The sequence below is a fragment of the Scyliorhinus torazame genome, chromosome 18, assembly GCF_047496885.1.
Source record: "Scyliorhinus torazame isolate Kashiwa2021f chromosome 18, sScyTor2.1, whole genome shotgun sequence".
Classification (NCBI taxonomy): Eukaryota; Metazoa; Chordata; class Chondrichthyes; order Carcharhiniformes; family Scyliorhinidae; genus Scyliorhinus; species Scyliorhinus torazame.
This window is the reverse complement of record NC_092724.1, coordinates 89,067,475-89,082,884: the sequence shown is the minus strand read 5'-3', so window position 1 is coordinate 89,082,884 and position 15,410 is coordinate 89,067,475.

Here is a 15,410-nt window from a genome sequence, read left to right as displayed (position 1 = left end):
AAGATAGTAAAGTGTCACCTCTTAATTGTGAACCTAGATGATGATGTCTCGTTAGACACTGCACAATTGAGCAGAGCAGTGGCCGGGAAATTCAATAGCGCCAATAGGCAGACATGCAGAGGGCTGGGTATACTGAATGCATCTGCTCACATGGTCCCGGACACCTCGAGAAATCTATTATAATGATACAGGCGTGCTGGTATCGCTACACATACTATTTATTGGCTACATGCCTGTTTAGGAAGGGCCAGGAAATTGGACATCTCTGAAGCTGCTTAAAGGCAGCTGGAACCTCTTAAAGGGGAGGTTCACTCACTCCCAGCTATAACTGGCAGGAACAACCTCCCAGTTCGGGGGGAAAAAAGATGGAACAAAATAAGTCACATTTATCTTGTGCTTTTCAATATCTCGGGTCGTCCAAAAATGCTTTTCGGCCAAGTAAAATAATTTTGAAGAGTCGTCACTGTTTGTAACATCACGAAACATGACATCCAATGGGCGGCACGGTAGCACAGTGGTTAGCACTGTATCTTCACAGCGCCTGGGTCCCAGGTTCGATTCCCCGCTGGGTCACTGTCTGTGCGGAGTCTACACGTTCTCCCCGTGTCTGCGTGGGTTTCCTCTGGGTGCTCCGGTTTCCTCCCACATGTCCCGAAAGACGTGCTTGTTAAGTGGATTGGACATTCTGAATTCTCCCTCTGTGTACCTGAACAGGCGCCGTAGTGTGGCGACTAAGGGCTTTTCACAGTAACTTCATTGCAGTGTTAATGTAAGCCTACTTGTGATACTAATAAAGATTATTATTAGCGCACAGTAAATGTTCCTACAGGCAGCACATGTGAACATAACCGGATATTACTGATATTAGAAATATTAAGCAAGATGGATATTTTAAGGCAGGTCATAAAGTTGGAAAGAAATGGGGAAAGGTTTTAAGGGGGGAATTTCTGAGCACAGGGTTCAGGCGAATGATGGCATGGCGAACAATGGAGGAGCAATTAGTACTGGGAATTCTCAAGGGGCCAGGATTAGATAGGCATAGATATCTCACAGGGTTGCCGGGTTGCAGGGCCTTACAGAGCCTTAGGGAGGAGTGAAGCCATGGATAAATTTGAACACAAGAACGATTAGTTTTTTATGTTGTTTTTTTTGACTGCCAGACCGGCTGCCAATGTAAGGTCATCGAACACGAGGGGCGATGTGTCAGTATGCAGGCAGCACACCTTTGAATCAATTGCCGTCCAATGATTGTGCATTTTTCTGCTACAAGGAATTCGGAGTCACGGTGAGGGGAAACTGAAGAAAGTGGTTTGAAAGATGAATTTTACTGCTTTAAACTCAAATCCAGATGTGGCTGCAGCTTCATATAATTCCCACTTGGTGATGCTGTGGTCCTTCTTCAGTGTTGTTCATGAAGCAGTGATGCGCAGTGCCACCTGCTGAGGCAGTACGGTATTACAGACGTAGCACAAATGATGTCTGGACTTCCTAAACCATGTGCACCCCAGAGTTGAAATGCAGTGAAAACACTCGTTCTGTTAGAGCTCTATGACCCACAATGTCTTTTGCATCCTGGACTGTCTATTTGTCTGGGGCCTAAGAACTGTAATTCCGTCTCTAACCCTCTTCACCTCTCCGTCTTTAAAACAACATAGAACATACAGCACAGAAGGAGACCATTTGGCCCATCGAGTCCACATCGACCCACTTCGGCCGATCCACCCTATCCCCGTGACCCAATAACCCCTCCAACCTTTTTTGGACACTTAGGGCAATTTAGCATTGCCAATCCACCTAACCTGCACGTCTTTGGACTGTGGGAAGAAACCGGAGCACCCGGAGGAAACTCACGCATGCACGGGGAGAACGTGCAGACTCCACACAGACAGTGACCCAGCGGGGAATCGAACCTGGGACCCTGGCGCTGTGAAGATACAGTGCTATCCACTGTGCTACCATGCTGCCCTATCTTGAAACCAACTTTGAAACCTACCACTCAGATCAAGTTAATCTGGATGTCTCTGATGTATCAGTTACCATAAAGACGAGAATAGTGGAATAATCGAGGCTTTATTGAACAAGATGTTGTGCCTCCTGTAGCTGGAACCAGAATGGCTGCAGTACCGGCGAGCACCACATTTATACGCCGCCTACTGGGCGGAGCCAGCAGGCAGGGAGTTACCCTTGTACCTCTAATATACGGGCAGTGCCGTAATACATATAATATACCACTAGTGGTGACTACCACATTCACCCACTGTTAAAAAAAGAGTCCGGCGGGGTTGGTGGAAAAACATTACAAGTTAAGTCTGTCGGGGTCCTTGACCCTCCTCTGTGATCGCCTCAGCCCTGGTGGTGATGTGGGCACCGACTTGGGAGCGTGTTGTACTCGTTGTCGTGTTGGGTGCTCTGCTGCACAGACGAACCAACACGGTTGTGGATGGTACAACTCAGTTTTATTACTAACAATATTTACAATGGTAAACTGGTTACTGTGGTTCGTTCATTACCCTAGAATCTGTGGACCTAGCCCTAACACTATCTTGGAGAAGCACTCAGCACATAGTGAATGTCTGAGTGGCTTGCTATGAGCTCTGTGCCCTGAGCTGTCTCCTGCTGGAATGCCCGGGAAGTGTCGTGTTCCCCGTTTTATAGTGTGTATGCTCTTGCCTGTAATTGGCTGTGGTGTTGTGTGTGTATTGATTGGTCCATTGATCTGTCCATCAGTATGTATGTATGTTTGCACCATGATGTTTACCTGAATATCATGACATCCCCCCTTTTTTACATGAACATGTGCCTATGTGGTTATAAATAGAGATGTGTACTGAGTGCAGCTGAATGTGTGTGTGTGCAATATCTACAGCATGTCCATGAGGCTAAACTATATAGATGGGGCGATGTCAGGTGCAACATAACGAGGTTGTACCATAAACAAAACACGTGGAAATGTTAAACGTCAAAACAAACTCCCGTAACGACAAGGAAAAAGAGAAACATATTAACACAGTGGTATGATACATCAGTGAGTTCAATGTTCAAACAGGCTCATAAGTCCAGCCTATTAGGTGGGCGACGAATTCAGGTTGACCGCCTCAAGGGTGGGTCCGGATTCACCGGCTGAGGAATTGGCCTGGCCACTGGTGATGACGGAATGGGCATGGTGGCAGGAAGCTCCACGAAGTCGACATCAGGAACAACAGGAGGGCGTGGTACCGGTGTAAGTTCCCGTAGCGAGCGTGGAAGCAGGCGAAGAGCCCGGCGATTGCGCCTGCGAATGGAGCCATCAGGCAAGCGGGGAGCCACGCGTCAGAGAACTTCGGCAGGCGCTGACCAGCCACCTTCTGGTAGGTGGATGTGGACGTCGTCCCCAGGCAACAGGTCGGGAAGATCAGTTGCCCTTGTGTCATGTGCCACCTTCTGGCGAACGCGCTGCTGTCGCATCCTGTGCAGTACTGGAGCATGGTTGGTTGTGGGGACCAGAATGGTTGGCACAGTGGTCCTGAGGGCGCGACCCATCAACAGCTGGGCTGGTGAGAGGCCAGTGGCTAGTGGGGCCGAGCGATAGGCTAGCAGGGCTAAGCAGAAATCCGATCCGGCAGCAGCAGCCTTGCAGAGGAGCCGCTTGACGATGTGAACGCCCTTCTCCGCCTTTCCATTGGACTGGGGATGCAGAGGGCTGGACGTCACGTGTGTGAAGCCATACGAAGTAGCAAAGGAAGACCATTCCTGGCTGGCAAAACAGGGCCCATTGTCCGACATGACAGTAATCGGAATGCCGTGGTGAGCGAAGGCAGGCCCTTATGACAGCGGACGATGTCAAATCGTGCAGGCGAATGACCTCTGGATAGTTTGAAAAGTAATCTATGATGATTACATAGTCCCTGCCGAGCGCGTGAAAAAGGTCCACACCCACCTTCGCCCAGGGGGACGTCACCAGCTCATGGGGCTGAAGCGTCTCAGGAGGTTGCGCCGGCTGAAACCTTTGGCAGGTGGGGCAGTTGAGCACCATATTGGCAATGTCATCACTGATGCCCGGCCAGTATACTGCCTCTCGGGCCCTTCATCTGGACTTCTCGACACCCAGATGGCCTTCGTGTAGTTGGTCGAGGACCAACCTGTGCATGCTGTGCAGAATCACAATCCGTTCCAGCTTTAGGAGGACACCGTCAATGACGGCCAAGTCGTCCCGGACATTGTAGAATTGTGGGCACTGTCCTTTGAGCCACCCTCCCGTCATGTGGCGCATCACACGTTGTAGAAGGGGGTCAGCCGCAGTCTCCCGGCGAATACGGGCCAGACTGGAGTCATCGGCTGGCAGATTTGCTGATGTGAAGGCCACATGCGCTTCGACCTGACAGACGAACCCCTCCGCATCTGGCGGTGTGCTCACTGCTCTAGATAGGGCATCCGCAATGATAAGGTCCTTTCCCGGGGTGTAGACCAGTTGGAAGTCGTACCTCCTGAGTTTGAGTAGGATGCGCTGGAGGCGAGGGGTCATCTCGTTCAGGTCCTTATGCATGATGCTGACCAGGTGGCGATGGTCAGTCTCAACGGTAAACTGGGGGAGACCATACACGTAGTCATGGAATTTGTCTATTCCGGTTAGCAAACCCAGGCACTCCTTTTCGATCTGCGCGTAGCGCTGTTCTGTGGGGGTCATGGCCCGCGAGGCATAGGCGACCGGGGCCCATGTCGCAGTGTTATCCCGCTGTAGGAGTACCGCCCAAATGCCGGACTGGCTGGCATCAGTCAGAATTTTAGTGTCACGAGATGTGTCGAAAAACGCCAATACAGGGGCTGTGGTGAGCTTAATTTTGAGCTCCTCCCATTCCTTCTGGTGTGCGGGCAGCCACTGGAACTCCGTGGACTTCTTGACTAGGTGGCGAAGAGCCATCGTGTGGGAGGCAAGGTTGGGAATGAACTTCCCCAGGAAGATGACCAGGCCTAGGAAGCGTAGCACTGCTTTCTTGTCTGCCGGCTGCGGCATGGCTGTAATGGCGCTCACCTTGTCTGCATCCGGACGGACCCCTGACCGGGATATGTGGTCCCCCAGAAACTTCAGCTCGGTTTGGCCGAAAGAACACTTGGCTCGGTTGAGGCGCAGGCCGTTTTCCCGTATCCGAGCAAAGACGCGCTGGAGACGATTGATGTGCTCCTGTGGTGTGGTGGACCAGATGATGACGTCCTCAACATAGACGCGCACCCCTTCGATGTCCTCCATCATCTGTTCCATGATCCTGTGAAAGACCTCGGATGCTGAGATGATGCCAAACGGCATTCTGTTACAGCAGAACCTGCCGAAAGGAGTGTTGAAGGTGCACAGCTTCCTGCTGGGCTGGTCCAGTTGGATCTGCCAAAAACCCTTCGAGGCATCCAGTTTTGTAAAGATTTTAGCCCGGGCCATTTCACTCGTGATCTCTTCCCGTTTGGGTATGGAGTAGTGTTCCCTCATTATGTTGTTGTTCAGGTCTTTCGGGTCAATGCAGATCCGGAGTTCGCCAGAGGGCTTCGTAACACACACCATGGAGCTGACCCATGGCGTGGGCTCCGTGACCCGGGATAGCACGCCTTGGTCTTGGAGATCCTGCAGCTGCTGCTTGAGGCGGTCTTTGAGTGGCACTGGGACCCTGCGAGGTGCGTGAATGACCGGTGTCGCGTCCGGTTTGAGTCGTATTCTGATGCCTCCTGGTTGTGGGCGAGGAGCGATTGAAGCTGTGCCCTAAATTCTGCATCCGGGAAGTCTGATGTGCCTTCTGGAGACAGAGTGTGGACCCACTGCACGAGGTGGAGAACCTTGCATGCCTGTGCACCTAGCAGGGAGTCATAGAATCATAGAATCATAGAAGTTTACAGCATGGAAACAGGCCCTTCGGCCCAACCAGTCCATGCCGCCCAGTTTTTTACCATTAAGCTAGTCCCAGTTGCCCGCACTTGGCCCATAACCCTCTATACCCATCTTACCCATGTAACCATCTAAATGCTTTTTGAAAGACACAATTGTACCCGCTTCTACTACTACCTCTGGCAGCCCATTCCAGATACTCACTACCCTCTGAGTGAAGAAATTGCCCCTCTGGGCCCTTCTGAATCTCTCCCCTCTCACCTTAAACCTATGCCCTCTAGTTTTAGACTCCCCTACCTTTGGGAAAAGATGTTGACTATCTACCTTATCTATGCCCCTCATTATTTTATAGACCTCTATAAGATCACCCCTAAGCCTCCTACGCTCCAGGGAAAAAAGTCCCAGTCTATCCAGCCTCTCCTTATAACTCAAACCATCAAGTCCCGGCCACATCCTAGTAAATCTTTTCTGCACTCTTTCTAGTTTAATAATATCCTTTCTATAATAGGGTGACCAGAACTGCACACAATATTCCAAGTGTGGCCGTACCAATGTCTTGTACAACTTCAACAAGACGTCCCAACTCCTATATTCAATGTTCTGACCAATGAAACCAAGCATGCCGAATGCCTTCTTCACCACCCTGTCCACCTGCGACTCCACCTTCAAGGAGCTATCAACCTGTACTCCTAGATCTCTTTGTTCTATAACTCTCCCCAACGCCATACCATTAACTGAGTAGGTCCTGGCCTGATTCGATCTGCCAAAATGCATCACCTCACATTTATCTAAATTAAACTCCATCTGCCATTCGTCGGCCCACTGGCCTAATTGATCAAGATCCCGTTGCAATCCTAGATAACCTTCTTCACTATCCACTGTGCCACCAATCTTGGTGTCATCTGCAAACTTACTAACCATGCCTCCTAAATTCTCATCCAAATCATTAATATAAATCACAAATAACAGTGGACCCAGCACCGATCCCTGAGGCACACCACTGGTCACAGGCCTCCAGTTTGAAAAACAACCCTCTACAACCACCCTCTGCCTTCTGTCGTCCAGCCAATTTTGAATCCAATTGAGTCCTTTGATGATCCGACTATTTCGAAGGACAGTGTGGCCGTGTATGTGTTGTGTGTCACCTGGAGCTGGCAGGATCCCATGGCCGGGATAACATTTCCATTGTAGTCGACCATCTTGCAACGGGATGGCCGAATTGGTGGTCTGACCTTCAAGGCATAGAAGGCTGACCATGCTGTTAGGTTGGCGGAGGCACCAGTGTCCAGACGGAATGTTATCGGTGACCGGTTGACCATTAGTGTGGCACACCTTTCATCACCCGGATTGACGCTGTTCACTGGCATCGGCTGGTGGGTCCTGCCTGGAGACATCCGGTTCCTATCAATGACCGCAACACGGAAGGCGTCCCGGTCGTCTGTGTCACTGGTTTGGATGTCGTCTGGGCATGACTCGTAGTACGGAGGCTGAATGGTCCGCACGTCCCTGCGAGGCTGTCGGAATTGGGGAGCATTGGCAGGTTGAGCTGCTCGACAGCAGGCAGCGTAGTGGCCCATCTTGCCACAGCGAAGACATTGTCGGTTTTTTGCTGGACATTGCCGCTTTAAATGTGCGGCTCCACAGTTGCCGCACGTCGTGACGTCATGGCGTTCGTTGCGCCACCGCGCATGCGCAGTTCGGTCTTGCGTCGAGCGCGCCTGCGCATCACGTCCCTCTGCGTCGACGTCTTTTTTGGCACGCACAAACGCGGGAGGCCGCGGAATGCGCGCAAAATGGCTGCCCTCGTCCGGGCCGCGGGCCGGGAGGAACTCGATCGCCTCGACCCGTTCAGCCTCGTAGGACCCCTGCCACGCCGATCCGGCCGCTTGAAATTGGGAGTAGCGGCTGGTCACATTTTCATGAAGGACACAGACTTCGATTGCGGAGGCTAGGGTGAGGCCTTTAATTTTGAGGAGCTGCTGGCGTAGGGCGCCCGAGGTGACCCCAAAAACAATCTGGTCCCGAATCATTGAACCGGAGGTGGTGTCGTAACCGCAGGACTGCGCGAGGATATGGAGGTGTGTAAGGAAAGATTGAAAGGGCTCATCCTTACCCTGCAGGCGCTGCTGGAAGAGATACCTCTCGAAACTCTCATTCACCTCGACGCTGAAGTGTTCCTTGAGTCTGAGAAGGACCATCTTGTACTTGGTCTTGTCCTCACCTTCCGCGAACACCAGGGAGTTGTAGACATGGATGGCATGTTGACCTGCTGTGGAGAGGAGGAGGGCGATTTTTCTGGTGTCCGAAGCGCTCTCCCTTTCGGTGGCTTCCAGGAAGAACTGGAAGCGCTGTTTGAACAGCTTCCAATTGACGCCGAGGTTTCCAACGATTTGTAACGGCTGTGGCATGCTGACAGTGTCCATGGCGCAGGATGGCGGATTCCTGAGGATTCGTAGGTAGGTCTCACAGTTACCGGGTTCCAATTCTGGTACTATGTCGTGTTGGGTGCTCTGCTGCACAGATGAACCAACACGGTTGCGGATGATACAACTCAGTTTTATTACTAACAATATTTACAATGGTGAACTGGTTACTGTGGTTTGTTCATTACCCTTGAATCTGTGGACCTATCCCTAACACTATCTTGTAGTGGCACTCAGCACATGGTGGATGTCTGAGTGGCTTGCTGTGAGCTCTGTGCCCTGAGCTGTCTCCTGCTGGAATGAGCGGGAAGTGTCGTGTTCCCCGTTTTATAGTGTGTATGCTCTTGCCTGTGATTGGCTGTGGTGGTGTGTGTGTATTGATTGGTCCATTGATCTATCCATCAGTATGTATGTATGTTTGCGCCATGATATTTACCTGAATATCATGACACTTGTCTTCATCACGCCTGAGTGGAATCAGTGGGAGGACGGATCCTGCTGGAGTGGGGGCTGCGGTGAGGTTCGCTGGAGGGAGGGTGAGTGGCACAGGGGTGAATGAGGCAACCGGGCGGGGGGGGGGGGGGCGGTGTCAGGTCGGGGGTCACGGGTAAGGATCCCGCAGGTGCCAGGTCCCGGAGGGAGACTGTGTCTTGGCGCCCGTGCGGGAGTACTGCGGGTTAGCATGTCAGAGGTGGACTTTTTCAACCAAGCGGTCCGACTTATGGGTCCGCACATGCTTCCGGAGGAGGACGGGTCCAGGAACTGTCAGCCATGTTGGGAGCGAGACCCCGGAGGTGGACTTCCTGGGGAAGGGAAACACACGTTCGTGAGGGGTCTTGTTAGTCGCGGTGCAGAGGAGCGATCGGATGGAGTGGAGCGCGTCGGGGTGGACCTCTTGCCAGCGGGAGACCGGGAGATTGTTAGGCCGCAGGGCCAGCAGGACAGCCTTCCAGACCGTCCCGTTCTCCCTCTCCACCCGCCCGTTTCCCCGGGGGTTGTAGATGGTCGTCCTGCTCAAGGCTATGTCCTTGCTGAGAAGGAACTGACGCAGCTCATCACTCATGAAAGAGGATCCCCGATCACTGTGGATATAGGTGGGGAAAACGAACAGAGTGAAGATGCTGTGCAGGGCTCTGATTACCATGGCAGAAGTCATATTGGGGCATGGGATGGCGAAAGGGAACTGGGAATACTCATCAATCACGTTTAGAAAGGACGTGTTGCGGTCGATGGAGGAGAGGGGCCCTTTGAAGTCCACGCTGAAACGTTCAAAGGGGCGGGAGGCCTTCACCAGGTGCGCTCGATCTGGCCATTAGAAGTGCGGCTTGCACTCTGCGCAGACTTGGCAGTCTCTGGTCATGGTCCTGACCTCCTCAATGGAGTAGGGCTGGTTGCGGGCCTTGATGAAATAGAAGAACCAGGCGGCAGAGGTCATAGTGGAGAGCCCGGAGTCGGTCCACTTGGGCGCTGGCTCAAGTACCGTGGGATAGGGCATCAGGGGGCTCGTTGAGCTTCCCCAGGTGATACAAAATCTCGTAATTTTAGGTGGAGAGCTCGATCCTCCACCTCAAGATCTTGTCATTTTTGATCTTGCCCCGCTGTGTATTATTAAACATGAAGGCAACCGACCGTTGGTCAGTGAGGAGGGTGAATCTCCTGCTGGCCAGATAATGCCCCCAATGTCGCACAGCTTCCACAATAGCTTGGGCCTTCTTTTCGACGGTGGAGTGCCGAATTTCGGAGGCAAGGAGGGTGCGGGAAAAGAAGGCCACGGGCCTGCCCGCCTGGTTGAGGGTGGCGGCCAGAGCTACGTCCAATGCAACGCTCTCCACCTGAAAGGGATGCATCGTGGCCTTGGCGATGTCTGCCTTGATGTGGTTGAAGGCCTGGTCGGCCTCAGCTGCCAGGGGGAAAACTGTGGACTTGATGAGTGGGCGGGCCTTGTCCACATAATTAGGGACCCACTGGGCGTAGTAAGAGAAAAACCCCAGGCATCGCTTCAGAGCCTTGGGGCAGTGGGGGAGAGGGAGTTCCAGGAGGGGGGCGCATGCGGTCAGGGTCAGGCCCTAGGAGTCCATTTTCCACGACATAGCCAAGGATGGCTAAGCGGTTGGTGCGGAACACGCATTTCTCCTTATGCATGTGAGATTAAGGAGTTCGTCAGTCTGGAGGAATGTTTGGAGGTTAGCGTCGTGGTCCTGCTGATCGTGGCCGCAGATGGTGATGTTATCTAGATACGGGAAGGTGGCCCGCAGTCCGTACCGGTCAACCATTCGGTCCATCTCTCACTGGAAGACCGAGACCCCCATCAGTGACGCCGAAGTGAACCCTAAGGAAGTGGTAGAGGCGGTCATCTGCTTCGAACGCAGTGTATTGGCAGTCCTCTGGGTGGATGGGGAGCTGGTGGTAGGCAGACTTCAAGTCCACTGTGGAAACGACTGCGCAATCTGATTGACCATGTCAGATATGCGTGGGAGGGGGTACGCGTCGAGCTGCGTGTACCGATTGATGGTCTGACTGTAGTCAATGACCATCCTGTGCTTCTCCCCAGTCTTCACTACCACTACATGAGCTCTCCAGGGACTGTTGCTGGCCTCAATGACCCCCTCCCGCAGAAGCCGTTGGACCTCCGACCTGATGAAGGTCCTGTCCTGGGCACTGTACCATCTGCTCCTGATGGCGACGGGTTTGCAATCCGGGGTGAGGTTCGCAAACAGGGAAGGTGGATCGACCTTAAGGGTCGTGAGGCCACAGACGGTGAGGGGGGTAGGGGTCCGCCGAATTTTAAAGTTATGCTTTGGAGATGGCACTGAAATTCCAGGCCGAGTAACAGGGCAGCGCAGAGGTGGGGGAGGACGTAGAGCCGGAAGTTGCTAAACTCTACGCCTTGGATGGTGAGGGTCACGATGCAGTAACCCCGGATTTCCTCAGAATGGGATCCGGAGGCCAGGGAGATTTTCTGGGTGACGGGGTGTACCGGGAAGGAGCAGAGCCTTACCATTGCAGGGTGGATGAAGCTCTCTGTGCTCCCGGAGTCAAAAAGGCAGGTCGTCTCGTGCCCATCGATCTTCACCGTCGTCGTCGCGATCGCGAGGTTGCGGGGCCGGGACTGATCCAGGGTGATAGAGATGAGCTGCGGCAGATGCTGGGAGGTCCCGGGCTGGTCAGCGGTGGCGGAGGTAGCGGCAGGTGATGAACGACCAGACGAGCAGGAGTCCTGAGGCGGCGTCCAAAATGGCGCCGAAGATGGCGGCGCCCACGGGTCGCACATGGCAGGCGGCATCAAAGATGGTGGCACCCACGGGCCGCACGTGGCTTGCGGTGAGGAAGATGGTGGTGCCCACAGGCCGCACGTGGCTTGCGGTGAGGAAGATGGCGGCGCCCACGGGTCGCACATGGCAGGCGGCATCAAAGATGGCGGCACCCACGGGCCGCACGTGGCTTGCGGTGAGGAAGATGGCGGTGCCCACGGGCCGCACGTGGCTTGCGGTGAGGAAGATGGCGGTGCCCACGGGCCGCACGTGGCTTGCAAAGGGAAAAATGGTGGCGCCCCAGGGTTGCACGTGGGGGGTGTAGGAATGTCGGGCCTGGAAACAGCGGCGACCGACCGGGCCTGACAAACAGAAACAAAGTGTCCCTTCTTCCCACACCCGTCGCAGGCTGCGCTCCGCGCCGGGCAGCGCTGCCTGGGGTGTTTGTTTTGTCCGCAAAAATAACACTTGGGACCCCCCAGAGTTGGCCGGCTGCCACGCACCGCAGGCTTGCGGTGAGCTGGTGTCGGCAGCTGGTGGGGCCCACGATGCCCATGAGGGTGCTGCGCGGTCGGGGGCGTAGGACTGAATGTTACGGGAGGTCACATCTAACGAATTAGCAAACTGCCTAGTTCCCGCAAGATCGAGCGTACCCCCTTCCAGTAGCCTCTGGCGGACGTACGCAGACTTCATGCCCATGACGTAAGCATCTTTAATTAACAGTTCTGTGCGCTGGACTGCCAAAACTGCCTGGCAGTCACAGTTCCTACCTAGGATGTGCAGGGCACGTCAGAAATTGTCCAGAGACTCCCCGGGGAGTTGTTGTCTCGTGGCCAGGAGGTGCCTGGCGTTTACTTGATTTACTGGCCGAACGTAATGTCCCTTCAAGAGCTCCATCACTTCGGAGTAGGTGGGCGCATCCCGGATGAGGGGAAAATTGTCAGGGCTCACCCATGAATAGAAGACTTGGAGCTTCTGCGAGATAAGGATTCTTCAGCGGCTGTCCTGAGGCAGCTTTCGAAGCAGGCTAGCCAGTGGTCAAAGGCGGACGTAGCATTGGCTGCCTGAGGGCTTAGCTGCAGGTGATCAGGCTTGATGAGGAGATCCATCGTTTAAAAGATCTTGCTCAATAAATTGATGCACTATCAATTACCACAAAGATGAGAATAGTGGAACAATCGAGGCTTTATTGAGCAAGATGTTGTGCCTTGTGATGAATGATATCTGTATACACATGTACCTTTAATGCGTAGGCCCCTTTAAGAACCCTGGGAGACTCCGCCTCCGGCTCCGCCCCCAGAGAACTGTATATAAGGTTACGTTCAGTAGGCAGTGTGCAGTGAGCACACTTCTCGGCAGCTGTCTTGTTCTTTGGTAATTAAAGCCTTTGTATTATCAAACTCCTCTCCTGAGTCGTAATTGAGGGCATCGCAATTTAATAACCAGACTACATCAAGATGGACAGCGGTCTAAAGCCGAAGAAGCTCAATTTGTTCGTTCGGTCGGCAGAGGCCACTGAAATTTTTAAATACTGGCTCCGGTGTTTTGAGGCCTATCTGAATTCCTCAGAGACTGAAGTTGACGGACCTCGCAAGCTGAGCTTACTACATGCCCGGGTGGGCCACCGACTCTCCTCCGTGATCGAGGAAGCTACGACGTACGAGACGGCTGTCGAAATCCTACACAAGCGCTTCGTAAAGCCGATAAACGAGGTACACGCCAGACATTTGCTCTCGACCTGCCGCCAGCGCTCCGGGGAAACACTAGGTGAATACTTGGAGAGACTCACCGCGCTCGCCAGAAACTGCAATCATAAAGAGGACTTCCAGTTGCGGCTATGCAGAGCTAAGTCGCACGTTCGGCAGCTCCCGCTAAAAACGGACTTTTGGGCTCTTTTTAGGGCCCGTAAAGGCACTTGTTCGATGTTTCCCGGTGTGGGAAGGGGACAGCAACATTCCCCCGATAGTGTATGGATTGGACCAGGAGCGGGGCGATTAAAAACGTGGCATTGAAGCAAAGAAAGGTGCGAGGGAGGAGGACCAAGATGGCGGCGGGTGGAGACCAGGTAGCGTGGAGGCAGTGCGCACAAGAGCAGCAGGAGCTTCTCCAGCGCTGTTTTAAGGAACTGAAAGCAGAGCTGCTGGAGCCGATGAAGGCTTCAATCGATAAGCTGCTGGAGACCCAGACGGCCCAAGGGGCGGCGATCCGGGAGGTCTGGCAGAAGGTCTCAGAGAACGAGGACGAGATCCTGGGCCTGGCGGTGAAGGTGGAGGCGCACGAGGCGCTCCACAAGAAATGGCAGGCGAGGTTCGAGGAGATGGAGAACCGGTTGAGGCGGAAAAACCTGTGGATCCTGGGTCTCCCGGAGGGGCTGGAGGGATCGGACGTGGTCACCGTGCTGAATTCGCTGATGGGAGCGGGGGCCTTTCAGGGGCCCTTGGAGCTGGAGGGGGTCTACCGAGTGCTGGCGAGGAGGCCCAAGTCCAGCGCGCCGCCGCGGGCGGTGCTGGTGCGGTTCCACCGGTTTGCTGATCGAGAGTGTGTGTTAAGGTGGGCCAAGAAGGAGCGGAGCAGCAGGTGGGAGAACGCGGAGGTCTGGATCTACCAGGATTGGAGCGCAGAGGTGTCGAAGAAGAGGGCCGGTTACAACCAGGCTGCACAGGAAGGGGGTGAAGATCGGTATGCTGCAGCCGGCGGTCTGTGGGTCACCTATAAGGATCGACACCATTATTTCGAGTCCCCGGAGGAGGTGTGGGCCTTTGTTCAGGCCGAAAAACTGGACTCAGACTAAGGGTCGGGGACGAGGGGTCGCGGTGGAGGGATGGTTGGGGATTGTTGGGTTGTGTTTGTTTTTTGGGGGTAGATTGGGCATTGTTTTGATTAGGTCCACCAGGTGGGCTCGTGGGGGTGTTAGGTAAACTGCTTGGGGGGTTGATGGTCGGTAGGGGAGATGGGGCCCCGCGGGGGGGAGGGAGAGGCCTGAGTTGGGGGTAGTGGGACCGGGCCTGGAAAGGGAGCTGCGCCAGGGGAGGCGGGGCAGGGCGAGTGGAAAGCGCGGGCTTTTTCCTGCGTTTAGGGCTGAAGAGGTGGGGCCAGAGTTGGGAAGCACGGGCTTTTTCTCCCGCGCTGGGAGTGGAATGGATGAGATCCTGCTGGTGGACAAGGGGGGGGAGGGGAAGTTCCACACTGGGGGGGGGGGGGGGGTCGATGCAGCGGCGGGAGTGGCCGGGGTCAGCAGGAGTCAGTTGAACTACGGGAGTGCAATGAGGGGAGCAATACAGCTAGGGGGGGACCTAGCTGGGAGCGGGGGGGGGGGGGGGGGATCGGGTTGCTGCTGGAATGGCCAAGGGGAGCTGGACTTGGTAGAGGAGGTCGGGGCGGGTGTCTGCCGCTGTGGGGATCGGGTCATGCGGGGGGCGCGGGCACGTGGCTGGCCTAGGAAGGACTATGGCTAGTCGGTGGGGGAGGGGGGGTGTAGCCCCCTGATCCGGCTGATAACCTGGAATGTAAGGGGACTGAATGGGCCGGTCAAGCGGGCCCGCGTGTTCGCGCACCTGAAGGGGCTGAAGGCGGATGTGGCCATGCTTCAGGAGACGCACCTTAGGGTGGCGGATCAGGTAAGGTTGAGAAAGGGGTGGGTAGGGCAGGTGTTTCATTCGGGTTTGGATGCAGAAAATCGGGGGGTGGTGATCTTGGTGGGGAAGAGAGTGTCGTTCGAGGCGTTAAGCATTGTGGCAGACAATGGCGGTAGGTATGTGATGGTAAGTGGCAAGCTGCAGGGGGAGCAGGTGGTGTTGGTCAATGTATATGCCCCGAATTGGGACGATGCGGGGTTCATGCGGCGTCCTCTGGGCCGGATTCCGGACCTGGAGACAAGGGGCCTGATAATGG